The 18,124-nt window shown below is 41.1% G+C and overlaps 2 long non-coding RNA genes across 3 annotated transcripts in view; both read left to right on the forward strand.

Annotated features, from left to right (window-relative positions):
• LOC147366833 (uncharacterized) overlaps positions 1-18,124 on the forward strand; it is a 115,598-nt gene that overhangs the window by 44,811 nt on the left and 52,663 nt on the right. The window lies entirely within an intron of this gene.
• LOC147366834 (uncharacterized) lies at positions 7,339-10,440 on the forward strand. Its single transcript, XR_015169091.1, has 3 exons — positions 7,339-8,001; positions 9,721-9,801; positions 10,165-10,440. It is a non-coding gene; the product is annotated as an uncharacterized LOC147366834 (long non-coding RNA).

Genomic DNA, 18,124 nt, shown 5'->3' on the forward strand with positions numbered 1-18,124 from the left:
TTCTTTTCAGTGCCAGGTGAATAAACAGAAAAGCAAATCATTCCCAACACAGGGTTTCTCTGGTCTTCACTAGTTGATGTTTTCACATCTTCCTAATTCATCCCTCCTTCTTCTTCCCCTCCTCCCAACAAATTAGCTTCTAGTCATCAGCTAGAAATCCTCAGAAAAACCTTCAAGAGGAAGGTGGGGCATTGTGAAGCAGGAAACAAGGACTCTGATGTCAGAAAGACTTGGGTCCGAGCTCTGCCACCTCCGCATCACCATAGGGAAGCTACTGAACCTTTTTGCATCTCAGTCTCTCTTGTAACAGTGATAATACTACTTACTTTCACTTAGCACAATGCCTGGCACCTAGAAGGTGCTTGTTAAATGGGGGCCATCATTATTGTAGAAGGTAATGCCCAATACATATAAGATTATACTTTATGCTCAAGAAAGCATAAATACATGAATGAATGAATGAACCACTTCCTGAAAGGTTGCCTTTTCAAATTTTTCAGGATCACAAAAGCAGAAGTCAGCCAAAGGCATAACTTTGGGGTTCCCTCCAACCCTGAGTCCCCAGATTGGAGGGCTCCTCTGAGCCTCTGGCTTTTGTGATTCGGTCTCCAGCTTTGCCTGACAACGTGAGGCACACCTCGCTGCTGGCTCACTGTGGTTGTCTGTCCCCACCTCCTCTATCCCTCATTGATCTGGCTCACGTTTCCCCGTAACCATCCTTGATTACCTGCAGGACTAAACAAGCAGGCAGCCATCATTAAGAAATCGCAGGCGCATACCTTTCAGATAGCATAATCGCCCCACCGGCTGGTACCAGTGCCCCAACAAGCTTCCTGCTGTGACCCACTATGCAAACAGTTCCACCCACCGGAGGTGAAAACAATTCTACTTTTCAGGGCTGGAGAAGACTGATTTTATGCAGCAGAATCCTTTCAATTATTCAGGATGCTGCTGTCTTTTTTTAGTTCAATTATTCAGGGGTTTCTGAGTACACGATTGTAAATTCAGCATTTGCTGGCCGGAAAGCCCAGACATGATTGGTTGAGATTCAACTTGGCTCTGTGTTTCTCAAACGTGACAGTGAATCTGGACAAGAGAAGTGGCCATCCTTTTGGCAGAGAAATAAGTGCAGAGAAAAATTTATCTTTGAAAATTTTTGATTCACAACCTGTGGTTTATGCAGAGTGCTTACTTTCATGATCCTTTCCCTTTCAACTCACTGGCAGAAAGATTTTTGGAAATCAATAAACAGCCATCCATGTATAATGAGAACACTTATTTCAGATACATTCTCCTCTGTCTCCTACTAAAATAGTATCTATGTATCCTCTCTTGAATATTCAAATTGAGGGTAAGCTACCTCCTTGGCTACCAAGATGCCACATTTCCTGGTTTCGGATGAGGAAGTAACCTGAAGATGAGGTGGCAGGGTTTCCATGTTATCTTTCAGAGAAATGACTTATGTAGCACAGAGAAGCATGTGGTTTACTCTCAGGAAGCACATCATCACTGCTGGTGGTAAGATATTTAACACTTACCACCTGTCTCTGTCGCTGTGCTGAGTTTTAGTGAGAACTTCTGGAAAATGATAATTCCTCCTCTTGCCTCATTTATTCACTCAAACCTTCACTGAGCATCTCATATGTGATTTTGGGTTAGACAGTGGGGATACAGCAATAGACAGATCGCAGATCCTGCCCTTGGGAAGCCTATAATGTATGCAAGTGACCAATATTAAAGAAAAATCATGAAAAACCCAAGTTTATTCACTGTGATTAATATTGTATTGCAAAAATAATTTTTAAAAAGGGAAGAAAAAGAGCATAAGATTAGGAAATTAAGATGGTAAACTGTTGCAGGAAGATGTTGACAAAGTCATGAATTGCATAGCACAATTATTTTTTTATCTCTAGACGCTTGCCCAGGGCCTGACATTTTCAGTCTATTGTGTGAATGAAGTTTCTTTTATGAGGCCCTTTTTACTCAAGGGCCTCCAATTTAAACAAGTAAAAACTTGTACATAGTGTTTATGGAGTGCCTAACATGGGCCAGACACTATTTTAGTTCTTTATGTCTATTAGTCTGTTCATCCTTCCCCTAAAGTTCTGAGGTGGGTATTAGCACTGTGCCTTCAATTACTTAAATAAGAATTAAAAGAAAAAAAAATCAATGCACAAAGAAGCTAAGGTAATTCATCAAGGTCACATAATACACGAGTTATTGAGTGGCAGAGTCTGGATTTGAACCCTGGTCATCAACCTCTAACCACTGTACTACACTACCTCTAGTCAGGTTAAGAAGCTTTGCATAGACTCAAGGCATGTGAAGAGCTATGGTGATGTAAAAGAAAGAAATGTCAATAGCATGTCTTCCTCCAGGGAAGACGTGGTGGGGGTTACAGAAGAGCAAGGAGAGAAATAACATAGCTTATGACAACTTGCCCTTCATCACCTGCCTCCAGGTTCTTCAGATTTGCTAAATTCCTTTCTTTGGCCCAAAGCAGGCATCTTCTTCCATGACTCCATGGAAATCTGCATTCTCAGGGATGACTGGCTCTGGAAGAATCCAAATGCCACAGCCACTACAGTGCCTCATCCTGCATGGAGTGCTAGCAGCTGCCCCTTCCCCAGAGTGAGCAGCCTCAGCCTCACCATCATCTCTCCTTCCTCTGAAGGAGGTCTCTCTTCTGCGTGCTTCCAGCTACACATGGGCTTGGTGGGTAAACAAGAGTTTGGGGCCTGGGTGCCACACTTGATTGAATCCATTTTAGAGCCATCACAATCTGCTTGTAGTCTAGGCTTCAATCCCTTCCTAGATCAGGGAGGATGAAGTTCTCTCTCCTTCCCTCTCAGGGCTATAGTAGGGAGCATCTGAGGAAATCATCACTTCTGGTGCCCATCCTCCTGCAAACCAGCCTACCCCTTCCACTTGAGCTCCCTGGTGCTTGCCAGGTCACTTTAATCGTGTCTGACTCTATGCAACCCTGTGGACCGTAGCCTTCCAGGCTCCTCTGTTCATGGAATTCTCTAAGCAAGAATACCAGAGTGGGTTGCCATACCCTCCTCCAGGGGATCTTCCTGACCCAGGGATTGAACCCGTGTCTCTTATGTCTCCTGCATTGGCAGGTGGTTTCTTTACCACTTGCACACCTGGGAAGATTGAGTTATCTTCCCCTCTTTTTTTAAAATTTGATTGTGTACTCCCGTAATTGGGAATTCATACTCCACCATCAATTTTCCTGCTCTGGGTGCTTACGTACATGAAACTAAGTAAACTGTAGGCACAGCTGATGCATTTGTGAGCCTCCTACCAGAGTCCGTGCTCTGTACCTGAGAGCAAGAGCTGGAGAAAAGCTAGTGTCTTGCAGAAGAGAAGAAAAGGAAATCTGAGGCCTTTGACTTCAAGCCATAAGGTCTGATCTTTGGAAAACACAGTTCAGCATATCTTCCAGTTGTGGAGACACGAGGTCAAAGCAGTTGCAAATTCCATTTGTTCAAGACCTGTGACTAAAGGAATTTGTGCATAAGGTTTGAAAATTTGTGAACTTAGAATATAGAAGTGAAGGATTTTGTCACGTCAAAGCTTCTTGCATTTCTTTGTGCTACAAGAGATGAAGATGTGGGGGGAGGGGAATGATAACCTGTTTTTATGGAAGACTGACTTCCTCGGGCCCTTTGATTTTGTAAAGGGAATGTGCATGCATGCTTAGTCATGTCCTACTCTTTGTGACTGTAGTCTACCAGGCTCCTCTGTCCATGGGATTTTTCAGGCAAGAACACTGGTGTGGGTTGCCATGCCCTCCCCTCCAGGAGAATTTTCTAACCCAGGGATTGAACTCATGTCTCCTGCATTGACAGGCAGATTCTTTACTGCTTGAGCCATTGTGGAAGCCCATTTGTAGAGGGAAGTGAAGGTCCCATTTGGAAAAAATTCTAGACTTGAATTCCAAATAGCTAAAACGGCACAGGTTGTTTTCATGGTGGATGGGGTGCAATTTTTGAGACTAGTTTTAGGAAAAAACACACACTGCATACCACACAATCCCCCGAGCGTTAGTCGCTGGGCCATGAGCGTGAGACATGGTTGAAGCAGTTATCCCAATAGAGACGTGGGAAAACTTCAGGCACTCACATTAAGAGATCAAATCTTTGGGTCTGAGCTCAGGTGATTATTGAACATAATTGGCTGCCTAGATTGTTCTGGAATGCCCTAAGGCTATGCTGATGGCTATGCTTGGAAGGGTGTAGTAGACACTATTTTTGTTACAGTGCATTACAGAAACATAGCTGACTTCTGCAGCAGTCATCTTTAATTCATTCTGCTCAGGCTATTTCTTCAAAATGTGTAAGCTTGCAAAAGATTATGTATTAGTTCACGAGACCTTCAACTCAAGGGGTTGAGCTGTCATTAAATATTTTCATGGCTAAATGGTTATTAAAACACCAGAAAGATGATGCAAATAGATATGGACCACTTTGCCAGGTTACTAGAGCATCACTGAAGAAGAGTGAGGTTACACACCATCACATACCAAAGAAACCATAAACAAACCAAAGATTTTCATTGGCAAAGTGCAGCTAAAATATTTAATTGACTCCAGCAGCAGAGTCAACATACCATATTTATATTTTAAAGCAATTGACTGTGTCATAGCATATATGAAAATCTGACCATTTGCAAAGAGGCAACATTTCAAGCCATTCAGAACCAACTAGAGTCAAATAGTCTAAAAGGGACTCACTTTATTACAATGCTAAGATGAAGTTACTGTGGATGTTGGATTTATAGAATGAACAATAAAATTCACTGATTAGAAAAGATTTGGGAAATTTGCTTCTGATTCAAGAATAAGAAAGACCACTATTCAAGTAGGGCCTCCCCCACACCCCCTACTCCTGTTAATTCAAAATTAGAACAAATACTCTAGTCTTAAATTATTTCCCTGATGTTAGTCAGATCCCACCTCCCTGGCTAGATATACCTATTTGCAGACAGTCAGGTTTCCCCATAGGGGCTATAAGACACACACATGGTTGAGAGAGATTACAAAAGTTGCACAGGTCCATGAAATATATAAACATGTATCTGTAATGTATTTAAAATAAAGACAGATGGAAGAATGTGCCCACAAAATGACGAGACAGGAATATGTGTATGTATTGGTCCAAGTCTTCATCAGCATTGCTCCAGCTTCACTCCAGGTATATATTATGGCCTAGAGAGTATGTGCGTGTGTACACACATCCAAGGGAACCTCAAAGAAAGGAAATTGCAGTAGGCACACAATTCATCTCTAGCTGCCCACCTGCCAAAAGTTGGCAGACTCCTCTGGGTCACAACCCACATGTTGTGAACCACGCTTCTACCTCCCTGGGTAGCATGTGGTTTTGAAGGCAAAGGCTGTGAGTTTATATTCCCGGATGCCATATGTATGCAGTTAGCGGACAACTATGGTCTCTTTATATGTACATGCCCACAAATCATTCCAGATTGATGCCTGGCTGATGGACTCAATCTCCTGCAAATTTCCCATATGTTTCACCAGACTCCAAAATGAGCTAGAAGAAAATATGCATTTACTGGGAGCTTCTACATAGAAAAATGGGAAGCCTCTACTCCTCATGGAACTGCAGGATGAGAAGCTACAATTGGTAAGGGAGGGAATGTCAGCTTTTCCTTGATTTCCTTAGGCATTCAAAAAGCAAAAATCAAAAAAGGAAATCACCTGCAGTCAAAAATATAGTTGATCACAGGGGCTTTCTCCCAAGTGGTTCCGATTCACCCTTAGGAACTGCAAGGAAACAAACCATCCCAATGTTAAACCACAGCGTTTACACTGAAACTATGAGATTCACAGTTTCTTTTGCCTTCTCACTTGACTTTCTCCTTCCAATTCTCCTTCCCTCCTTCCTACATATTTTTCTTACTTCATGAAAGACTTGAGTAAACAAGAACCACAATTAAACAATAACCCCAGCCCCATGGCAATTGGGAGTACCAGCTGATTGTGAAGACCAGGAGTTTATTGAGCCTCCGTATAACCTAGTTCTCCTGTGTATCCTTAGAATAAAGAACAAGAGAAACTTAACTTACATAATTTATCAAAGAGTGGGAAACACATTGCTTCCTCATTTATCCATGGGGGTGTATAAGAGAAGGTGAGTGGGCAAGTAAGTGAGGATCAGGGCTTTTATCTTGCTCATTAAATATTTCAAATAAAGAGAGAAGTGTAGAAAAGAGAAGCATAAAAAATATCAGAATCACCCAGTGCCCCCACCCACCTCGTAAAGGCTGAAATTTCCCAAGTTTCCTCAACCTTTAGTCCTTTGTGGACTAAGGTGAACATGAGCAAGGGGTTTGCTATTTTCACACATGTTTTATCTGTCCTCTTACTGGTAGCAGATTACACTCGAGTTTTCACAACAGACACTCTTGTCCCTATCTCCTTGTGCATGAACATTTACAAGATTCTGGAGCAGAAGCGCTCAAACCTTTAAAACCCTATTTTACATCATAACCTTTCTCACCTACATGTGTGTGTGTGCTCAGTGGCCTTTGCAGCCTTATGGACTACAGCCCGCCAGGCTCCTCTGTCCATGGAATTTTCCTGCCAAGAAAACTAGAGTGAATTGCCATGCCCCCCTCCAGGGGATCTTCTCAATCCAGGAATCCAACCCATGTCTCCTGTGTTTTCTGCATTGCAGGGGTATTCTTTACCCACTGGGCCACTCAGACCTCACCTACACACACCCTTAAAAGCACTTACCACCCCCCGTTTTAGGCCTAAGGTCAGGTTCCCGAACAGCAGAGCTTGAGTTTGAGACAGTATCGCTGGTGTGAGAAAGACAAGAGAGGGGATGAAGAAGCTTAGGAAAGATGCAGTTTCTGCTAAAAAACCAGCCTCCGTTTAGGGAGAAGGCAATTGCACCCCACTCCAGAACTCTTGCCTGGAGAATCCCATGGACGGAGGAGCCTGGTGGGCTGCAGTCCATGGGGTCGCGAAGAGTCAGACACGACTGAGCGACTTCCCTTTCACTTTTCACTTTCATGCATTGGAGAAGGAAATGGCAACCCACTCCTGCGTTCTTGCCTGGAGAATCCCAGGGACAGGGGAGCCTGGTGGGTTGCCATCTATGGGGTCACACAGAGTCGGACACGACTGAAGTGACTTAGCAGCAGCAGCCTCCGTTTAACCCAACATAAAAACCTCAGCTACAAACGGCACCACAAGTTTGCTTAACCGTGCCAGGGGCGAGTCGGCTTTTATACCCCTCATGCGTCAGCCATTGGCTGCTGGCCACCTGGGGGGCGTGGGGATGGGGCGGGGCAACTGTCTAGACTTCTCCAGGTAAAGAGGATCCTCTCCGCTTACTGGCAAGTCGAGGTAAGAGTGCAGGTGTGAGCAGTTAGCAGCTAATAGAGCAGGTGGGGTGAGTGTGCTCGCCCAGTAAAGGGGATCTGGGCAGGGCACCGCCAGTACTGACTGCACCTACCAACCTGTGATATATTCTGATGTTTCCCCTCTCCGCTCCCTTCCCCCCATCTTGCGTCTTCCCTTTCCCCTTCTTCCCCCTCCCCCCTTCCCCTTCCTTCTGTTTATTCCCACTAAATTGATTTCATTAATTTACTGAATTAGTGGGGACAAGATAGATTATTCAACAAATGGTGCTGGAATTATTGGCTGCTTATGTAGAGAATAAAGCAAAATTATATCCCTCATCTACACACACACACACACACACACACACACACACTCATGGATGAGTCAAAGTCTAAATGTGTTTATTCTAGCCTCTCCTCTCTTCCTCCTCCCCTTCCATTCTGTTCATTGCCTACTAAAATTGATCTCATTATCTGTTAATGGGTCAAAACCTCAAGTTTTAGAAACACCGTTCTGAGATTTGCCTAGAAGAGGAATTGCCAAGGATATGCACAGCATCTACATTGGAAGATACTACCTGGCTTTGCAAAACAGTTTTTACTGATTTATTTTTCTGCCAGGTATGATTTTATCACCCACCATGAATGGGGATACTTATTATTGTTTTCAGACTTTAATTTTTATTAAATTTATGGTTGCGAAATGGTTATATCATTAGTGTTGTAAACTGAATTGCTCTGATTATGACTCAAATGGAGCAACTCCTCATGTTTGTGAATCTGTAATGTTTCCCTTTTGTAACTTGACCATTCATAATGCATTGCCTTTTGTTCTTCTTGGTGACTTCTAGGAATATAATTAAACAGGACCCCATGGGGCCTTCTGGTCCACAGACCACCCCCTCCCCACTCCTATGTCCTCCCCGTGCCTCTTGTTTGTAGAAAGACTTTTAGCTTCCTAGGTCTTTCCTGAGTTCTGAAGCACAGATTTAATCAGAAAAGTGAGAAAATGCAGAAGCAGAAGAAAACAGTCAAGCAAGACAAATATTAGTAGTTTAGCCATTAAACAAAATCAAGGACCTTTAGTTCCTCCCTAAGGGGTTGAGATAATATTCTGAGCCACATCCTTGAGTTATTTTACAGCTGGTGAAATCCCCACAAGGTGTAAGAAGTTAACTGTATGCTGCCCACAAGCCCCAGGCCAGGTGGGTCCAGGTTGATGATGCCAACTTCACATTGTCCCACTCCTTGGTCGGCCTTTGCAATAAACTTGCACTTTCCTTCACCACAGTGTGGTGTCAGTAGCTCGGCTTTACTGAGCAGGTGAACAGACTGGTTTGGTAACAGGAGTTCTTTATGTATTTGGGGAATATATATATATATACCTTCTCCCTGTATCTGACTTGACTTTTTTCTTTGTGGTGTCTCTTCATGTGCAAAAGTTTGAAGTTTTTATAAAGTCAAATTTATCTATCTATATTTCCCTTTAGGCTTTGTACTTTTTAGGGGTACAGTTATTATGAAATTCTTCTCTAGCTTGGAAATATAAAAACAGTCTATTTTCTTCTAAAAAAATTTTAAGCTTTTATTTTTCACACTGAGATCTTTATCCACCAATAGTTTTTTTTTTTTTTTTTTTTTTTTTTAGAATGTAGCTTAGGGATATAATTTTATTTTGTACATAAATAGCCAATTATCACAGCACCATTTATTAAATAATCCATCTTATCCCACTAATTGTAATGTGTCCATTTCCCGCCTATACACAGATCTGTTTTTAGTTCTTGCTATCCTATCCCATCGATCTATTTGTCTATTCACTTGCGCAAATATCATGATCACTTACGTGCTATAGCTTTATGATAAATCATGGTATTTGATAGGGTCCAACTACTCATTTTGTTTTTCAAAATTTTCCAGGTGATTTTTGTCCTTTTTTCTTCCATATAAATTTTAGGATTAACTTTTTAAAATTTCTTGGACGTTTCTGTTAGATTTTGTGTGGAATTGAATTGACACATCAATTTGAGAAGACTTGATATCTCTGTGCTATTAAAATTTTCCATCAGGGAACATGGAATATCACTGAATCTATTCGGTCTGTTTCTGTGTCCTTCAATGCTGTTTTAAAGCCTTCCCCATAAAATTATAGCATATCTTTTCTTAGATGTATCATTAAGATTAAAAAAACACATTCAATTGATATTTTGAGTGGTAACTTTTATTCTATTACATTTCTCTTTGGTTATTACTAGTTCATAGGAACATGACAGATGTTTGTATAAACTCTTCCTGAGCTCTCTTACTGATTCTAACTTTGTAGACTCTTATTTTCTTTAGGCAATCACATCACCTATAAATAACAAGAGGTTTGAGGTTTCCTTCTCAAGTTTGATGCTTCTCATTTTAATTCTTTATTAGGTAAGTTAAAATACTTAACATTGCTTGTGTTCTGACCGATTTGGGTTTACTTCTACCTTTTTTATTTTAGGTTTTCTGATTGCCTTCTTCATTCTTGCTTATTTTCTTTTACTTCCTTTCTTCTAGTAGACTAATAAGATACCTACATTCTCCCATCCAAGTACTAACCAGGCCCAACCCTCCTTAGCTTCCAAGATCAGAGGAGACTGGGTGTGTTCAGGGTGGTATGGCCATAGACAGATAACCACATTCTTTTCTTCTTTCTGCTGTTTTATAAACTAGATTGTCTTCCTGCCATTTTATTTATTACTCTTAAACGTTTACCAGAATATTTACTGATACATTTTTCTACCAACCTTTCAGTGCAGTTCAGTCGCTCAGTCATATCCGACTCTTTGCGACCCCATGAATTGCAGCACGCCAAGCCTCCCTGTCCATCACCAACTCCCGGAGTTCACCCAAACCCATGTCCAGCAACCTTTAGCTATGTAATAATTCTGTCTCCCTGTCAAACATTACAAGATCTATTAGCCTGCTTCCTACTACCAAGGAACGATGCCTCCACCCCATCTTTTTATTGAGTTCACAGCTTCTATTGTACTTTTAAAAATTCAAAATAAATAGTGATTTTTATGTGTTCATGTTTGTGTGTGTGCTGTTTTGTTTCTTCCTTCTGGGTTCATTTTTCTTCTTGAGGTAAATCATTTAATAGTCCCCGTTGTGAGGATCAGTAAGTGGTAAATACTCCAAGTTTCTGAATGGTAAAAATGACTTCTTTTTTGTCTTACAACCGAAAGGTTGTTAGGGCATAAAATCACAGATTGACAGTTATTTCCGGTGAGCCCTGAAGATAGTATTGTTATTTTTTGGCATTGATTGCAGCTAAGGAAAAGCCTGCTATCTGAGAGCTTTAAAAGTCTTCTTATTTTCTTTGATGTTCTGCAGGTTCATTATAGTGGCGACATGTGGATTTATTTTTATATATTCAGTTTAAGACTTTGTACTTCCAGTCTGAGGACTTATGTCTTCTTTCGATTTTAGAAAACTATTATTTCTTATGATTTCAGATCTTTTTTCTCCTACATTGTTTCTTCCTAAATTACTATTTCATAACTTCTCCTCTTTCTTTAAATATCTATCACCTCTGCTACCCTCATCATCCGAAACAAATCCTTCACCTTCTTCCCCAAGTTAGTTTCTCTCATGTTAACTTTCTTTTCTTTCTCTCAAATTCAGTCTGTTAACAATCCTGTTGGTTCTAATTTAAAAATAAACCCAGAAAGTGACCACTTCTCACCACTCTCACTGTCACCACCCTATCCTAAGCCACCACTATCTTTCTGCTTCTCTTTGTTCCCCATAGACTAGTCTTAGCACTTAAAATTTTAAATTGCATCTCCACTCCTGGCTTCCTCCTTTTCCTCTCCATTTTTCTCCATGGAGCTTACACAATTAAAAAAAATACACACACACTCATATGGTCCCTTCTCTATTCTTTTTTCTCCTCCTCTTTCTCCTTCTTCCCCTCCTCTTCCTTTTCCTCCCCTCCTCCTTCTCATTCTTATTCTTTTCACTGTTTCTCTTTCTCACTAATATATAAGTTCTGGTAAGATAAGAATGAATATGTTTACAAGGATAAGGATGTTCGTCTATTTTTTTTAACTCTGTATGCTAAGCACCTAGAACAGTGTGACACAAAGTAAGATTTCATTACATATTTGTTAAATAAATACATATATTTAAAGGAAGATTTATCTTGACCATTTCCTTTGGGGATGAAATTTATTCGAATTAGATATTTTCCAGTTAGGTAAATGAGAACCAAGAAATTTAAAAATAAATTATGAGAAATAATCTCCAATAATAAAGAACATGGCATTATTTCAGAGAATCAGCAGTTCATCCCGGATCTTAGCATTCATGTATTTTTTAAAAGGAAGGGCATCATGACTGCATTCTAAGTTAAAGGACGATGGGGCAGGCAGAAAAAACAAATAGGAAACTCTGCAACCAACTGCCCAAGTGAAAGCTAAATAAACAAACAAACTAACCAACTGTCTTTCTGGGCTTATGACAGAGGTGCTGGAAATCACAGGAGACTTGCTTGGGACATGTGTTGTGTAACAAATCCTGACAAATACATGGATCATCAAAGAGATTTCTATTTTATATACTGAGAAGCTTTATGATCCAGGAAGTGGTCAGGCCATCTGGGATCTCCTGCTTACCCATCTGGAGCTCTGATTGAATATGTGAGAATAGGAGGAAAGCTCAATTTTAGTGAACATGAGCTGTTTGGAGTCAGCATGGGGGTGCATCAAAGGTAGTGGTGAAACAAAGGGATTACTTTTCCACCAGGCCCTTGTAAGGGAGGACAGAGAGGGGAGTCAGTTGGAAATAGAAGGAATGACAAAGGAGGAAAGGATGACCTCCATTTTGCCTAGTGATGATGTTATAGGATGCTGTCACTGACCTTAAGAGCCAGGCATTTGCTTGGATGGGGAATCACTGAGAAATACATGGAAGCATCATGTTGTCAGGAAAACAAATTATTTTCATCTACAGGAACCAGCAGTTTTTGTTTACTAAATGCAATAATAAATTGTGTTTATATAGTATGTTACAGTTTTTCAAAGCATATAAACCACCCTATTTAGTATTTTCAATCCTGTTAAGTAGAGAAAACAGATCGTTTAAAAGCAGGAAGTGAGCCATATTTCTTTAGCCCTCCTGGCCCCGCAAAGATCTAGTATAGTGCTGAATGCATTCATTGCTTTTAATCACTCTTCTATTAGTTCCCATTTTACAGTTTGAATTGAGGAAATTATGAAGTTGTCAGTTTCCAAACATCACATAGCTAGTCGTGGCACAGCTGGACCCAGGAGCAAGTTTAGTAACTGTTAAGTCTTATGCACTCAGTACTCCATCATGTACCCTACTAAACATGCCAATGTCCGAAGACCACACCGACGCAAGAACAAGAAATACAAGTGTTCTTGGCACTTCTCCTGTGCTAAGGGTCATTGATCTTCTTGATGAAGAGCTACTGTTGATTTACCTAAAGTTTAATAATCTACCAATGAAGGCACTATTAAAAATTGCTTAACATAAGCACTACTTGCCAGTTAGGAGAAGCTTGGCACAGACAATGTATTGGCTAGAATGCCCGAATCCATCCAATTCAGGAAATATTGTCAAAATCTCCAAGACTGGCCTAGTGTCAAGGCAGCATGCCAAAGAGGCTCAAAAAGAACAAAACAATGTTTCTTCCAGCTCTAGGTGACTTACTCAAAAATCCCTACTCTTTTTTTTTTCCTCACTTTTTTTTTCTGGCTCTTTTTTCTCTCAACATCAGTGTCCTGCTCCAACACTGGCAGAGGTAATAGACCTGCTTGCTGCAGGCTCCCAGTGCTCTTCCCATGGCTGCCTGGTAACCCACTCTGCACTGTGGGCATCCACATGCTAAGAGGAGGCTGACCCTTGGTTCACTTCACCAGCAAGTATACATAGTCTTCTCTTGCCATCCATGTTTACAATGTGTCTGCAAAATGGCCCACTAATGGGAACGTCCTGGGGTTTACAAACCCCCTTCAGTCAGTTCAGTCTGTTCAGTGGCTCAGTCGTGTCTGATTCTTTGCAACCCCATGGACTGCAGGATGCCAGGCTTCCCTGTCCATCAGCAACTCCAGAGCCTACTCAAACTCATGTCCATCATGTTGGTGGTGCCATCCAACCATCTCATCTTCTGTCGTCCCCTTCTCCTCTTGCCTTCAATTTTTCCAGGCATCAGGGTCTTTTGCACTGAGTCAGTTCTTCACAGCATGTGGCCAAAGTATTGGAGTTTGAGCTTCAGCATCAGTCCTTCCAATGAATATTCAGGATTGATTTCCTTTAGGATGGACTGGTTGGATCTCCTCACCATCCAAAGGATTCTCAAGAGTCTTCTCCAACACCACAGTTCAAAAGTATCAGTTCTTCAGCTTTCTTTACAGTCCAAATCTCACATCCATCCATGACTACTGGAAAAACCATAGCTTTGACTAGACGGGCTTTTGTTGGCAAAGTAATGTCTCTGCTCTCTTATATGCTGTCTAGCTTGGTCATACCTTTTCCTCCAAGGAGCAACCTTCTTTTAATTCCATGGCTGTAGTCACCATCTGCAGTGATTTTGGAGCCCCCCAAAATAGTCTCTGACTGTTTCCATTGTTTCTCCATCTATTAGCCATGAAGTGATGGGACCAGATGCCATGATCTTAGTTTTCTGAATGTTGAGCTTTAAGCCAACTTTTTCACTTTCCTCTATTACTTTCATCAAGAGGCTCTTTAGTTCTTATTCATTTTCTTGCCATAAGGGTGGTGTCATCTGCATATCTGAGGTTATTGATATTTCTCCTGGCAATCTTGATTCCAGCTTGTGCTTCATCTAGCCCGGCATTTCACATGATGTACTCTGCATATAAGTTAAATAAGCAGGGTGACTATACAGCCCTGACGTATTCCTTTCCCTATTTGGAACCAGTCTGTTTTTCCATGTCCAGTTCTAACTGTTGCTTCTTGACCTGCATACAGATGTCTCAGGAGGCAGGTCAGGTGGTCTGGTATTCCCATCTCTTGAAGAATTTTCCACAGTTTGTTGTGATCCACACAGTCAAACGCTTTGGTGTAGTCAATAAAGCAAAAGTAGATGTTTTCTGGAACTCTCCTGCTTCTTCAACGATCCAGCAGATGAGGGCAATTTGATCTCTGGTTCCTCTGCCTTTTCTAAATTCAGCTTGAACATCTGGAAGTTCATGGTTCACGTACTGTTGAAGCCTGGCTTGGAGAATTTTGAGCATTACTTTACTAGCATGTGAGATGAGTGCAATTGTGTGGTAGTTTGAACATTCTTTGTCATTGCCTTTCTTTGGGATTAGAATGAAAACTGACCTTTCCCAATCCTGTGGCCACTGCTGAGTTTTCCAGATTTGCTTGCATATTGAGTGTAGCACTTTCACAGCATCATCTTTTAGGATTTGAAATAGCTGAACTGGAATGCCATCACCTCCACTAGCTTTGTTCATAGTGATGCTTCCAAAGGCTCACTTGACTTTGCATTCCAGGATGTCTGGCTGTAGGTGAGTGAGAACACCGTCAGGATTATCTGAGTCATGAAGATCTTTTTTGTACAGTTCTTGTGTGTATTCTTGCCACTTCTTCATAATATCTTCTGCTTCTGTTAGATCCATACCATTTCTGTCCTTTATTGTGCTCATCTTTGCATGAAATATTCCCTTGGTAACTCTAATTTTCTTGAAGAGATCTCTAATCTTTCCCATTCTATTGTTTTCCTCTGTTTCTTTGCACTGATCACTGAGGAAGGCTTTCTTATCTCTTGTTGCTATTCTTTGGAACTCTGCATTCGAATGGGTTTATCTTTCCTTTTCTCCTTTGCCTTTAGCTTCTGTTCTTTTCATAGCTATTTGTAAGGCCATGTCAGACAACCATTTTGCCTTTTTGCACTTCTTTTTCTTGGGGATGGTCTTAATCACCGCCTCCTGTATAATGTCATGAACCTCCATCCGTAGTTCTTCAGGCACTACATCTATCATATCTAATCCCTTGAATCTATTTGTCACTTCCACTGTATAATCATAAGGGATTTGATTTAGGCCACACCTGAATGGTCTAGTAGTTTTCCCTACTTTCTTTGATTTAAGTCTGAATTGGCAATAAGGAGTTCATGATCTGAGCCACAGTCAGTTCCCAGTCTTGTTTTTGCTGACTGTATAGAACTTTTCCATCTTTGGCTGCAAAGAATATAATCAACCTGATTTTGGTATTGACCATCTAGTGATGTCCATGTGTAAAGTCTTCTCTTGTTGTTGGAAGAGGGTGTTTGCTATGACCAGCACATTCTCCTGGAAAAACTCTGTTAACCTTTGACCTACTTCATTTTGTACTCCAAGGCCAAATTTGCCTGTTACTCCAGGTAGCTCTTGACTTCCTACTTTTGTATTCTAGTCCCCTATAATGAAGAGGATATCCTTTTTGGGTGTTGGTTCTAGCTTCATAGAACCACTCAGCTTCTTCAGCATTGCTGGTTGGGGCATAGACTTGGATTGCCATGATATTGAATGGTTTGCCTTGGAAATGAACAGAGATCATTCTGTCGTTTTTGTGATTGCATCCAAGTACTGCATTTTGGACTCTTTTGTTGACTATGATGGCTACTCCATTTCTTCTAAGGGATGCTTGCCCACAGTAGTTGATATAATGGTCATCTGAGTTAAATTCACCCTTTCCAGTCCATTTTGGTTCACTGATTCCTAAAATGTCGATGTTTACTCTTGCCATCTCCTGTTTGACCACTTCCAATTTGCCTTGATTCAGGGACCTAACATTCTAGGTTCCTGTGCAATATTGCTCTTTACGGAATCGGACTTTACTTCCATCACTTGTCACATCCAAGACTGGTTGTTCCTTTTGCTTTGGCTCCCTGTCTTCATTCTTTCTGGAGTTATTTCTCCATTCTTCTCCAATAGCATATTGGGCACTAACCTGGGGAGTTCATCTTTCAGTGTCATACCTTTTTGCCTTTTCATATTGTTCATGGGGCTCTCAAGGCAAGAATACTGAAGTGGACAAAACCACATTGAGTAACTCAAAATTGGAGGTCTCTATCTCTGTGCTGTTGTGCTTAGTCGCTCAGTCACATCTGATTCTTTGCAACCCCATGGACTGTAGCCTGCCAGGCTCCTCTGTCCATGGGGATTCTCCAGGTCAGAATACTGGAGTGGGTTGCCATGTCCTCCCCTCCAGGAGATCTTCCCAACCCAGGGATTGAACCCAGGTCTCCTGCATTGCTGGTGGATTCTATACCATCTAAGCCTCCAGGGAAGCCCAAGAATACTGGAGTGGATAGCCTCTCCCTTCTCCAGGGGAACTTCCTGACCCAGGAATCTAAGTGGGATCATCTGCATTGCAGGTGGATTCTTTACCAGCTGAGCTACCTGGGAAGCCCTGGTCTCTACCTCCCTCACCCTCAATAACAGAGGTACTCTTTCATTAACACTTCTCATTTCTCAATTTCCTAACTTTCTCATTTTTTAAAATGTGAATTAAGCCACCAATACTTCATCATTGGGGTCCCCTCATACACAAAATCATTTTCCTTGAGTACCAAATGATTTTTGGTCGCCTTGGCTCCATTAAAACTATAAATGGCTAAGGGCTGTTGTTACTCATTTACCCCACATATGCCTAATAAGATCTAGCGTCCGTTGTATCTCCCCATCTTTTCCTTTCTCTATCCTGTTCTGGAGGGATCCATACCTCACCTTGTGCCATTTAGGGATTCTGAGCAGCTGGAGGGCTTGGTGATGACTCTATCTTCCTAAGAGGAGTAAAGAAGGGACTGACTTGGGACTAATTTGTCTCAAAAAAGTGAGAATTCTAGGTTAACAGTTTTACCCCATTGCTTCATTTCAATGTCTAATTAATATCAAAGTGTTAATTTCTTAGTCATGTCCAACTCTTTGTGACCCAATGAATGGTAGCCTGCCAGGCTCATCTGTTTATGAAATTCTCCAGGCAAGAATACTGGAGTGAGTTACCATTTCCTCCTCCAGGGCATCTTCCCAACCCAGGGTTTGAACCCAGGTCTTTTGCATTGCAGGTGGATTCTTTACCATATGAGCCGTAAAAATATATTTTAAATGAGAGGGCAATGATTGACAAGAGAGATATATTTAGAAAATTACAAAATATTTTTCTAGGTTTTTACCTTTGCATCATACTGAAGTTCTGGAATGAAAATATTGAGTTTTCTTTTTTGAAATTTTTTATATTTTACAAAAGGAAGGTGAAGTTGCCTTCAACAAAAGATGCATCAGCTGCTTAATGAAATAAATATAAAATGTAGATCCCAGCACTGCTTTTCAAACCAGAGTAAACCTGTCAGAAGGGATAGCATATCCATAGTGGTAAGAACTCAAAGTAATAGAAACATGACTGAGGTTTCTAAGGCATCAACGAGGGACTGTTAAGTGAACATTAACCAATAATTCAAAGATGAAATGTTGAAAAAAACAGAAGCAGACCATTGCCTGGAAGATGCCAGAGGTCTATTATTTGATAATGCCAGTTTCTTTTAAAGAGGTGCCCTGAAATGTGAAAGGAGATGTGCAGGTCAAACCAGCACAGCTTCTGTGATCCAGCTACCAATTTGGCCCAGTTTCCTAGCTTTCAGGGAAAAGGGGCCATATGGTCAGTAATATTGCTTTTCAAAGCAGAATGGATGAAGCCTCATAGGTCCTTAGGATAACATGTTTTTTATTTTGGCAAA

Source organism: Bos grunniens, chromosome 8 (genome assembly GCF_055505025.1).
Source record: "Bos grunniens cultivar Pamir isolate PY7600 chromosome 8, Bosgru_T2T1.0, whole genome shotgun sequence".
Classification (NCBI taxonomy): domain Eukaryota; kingdom Metazoa; phylum Chordata; class Mammalia; order Artiodactyla; family Bovidae; genus Bos; species Bos grunniens.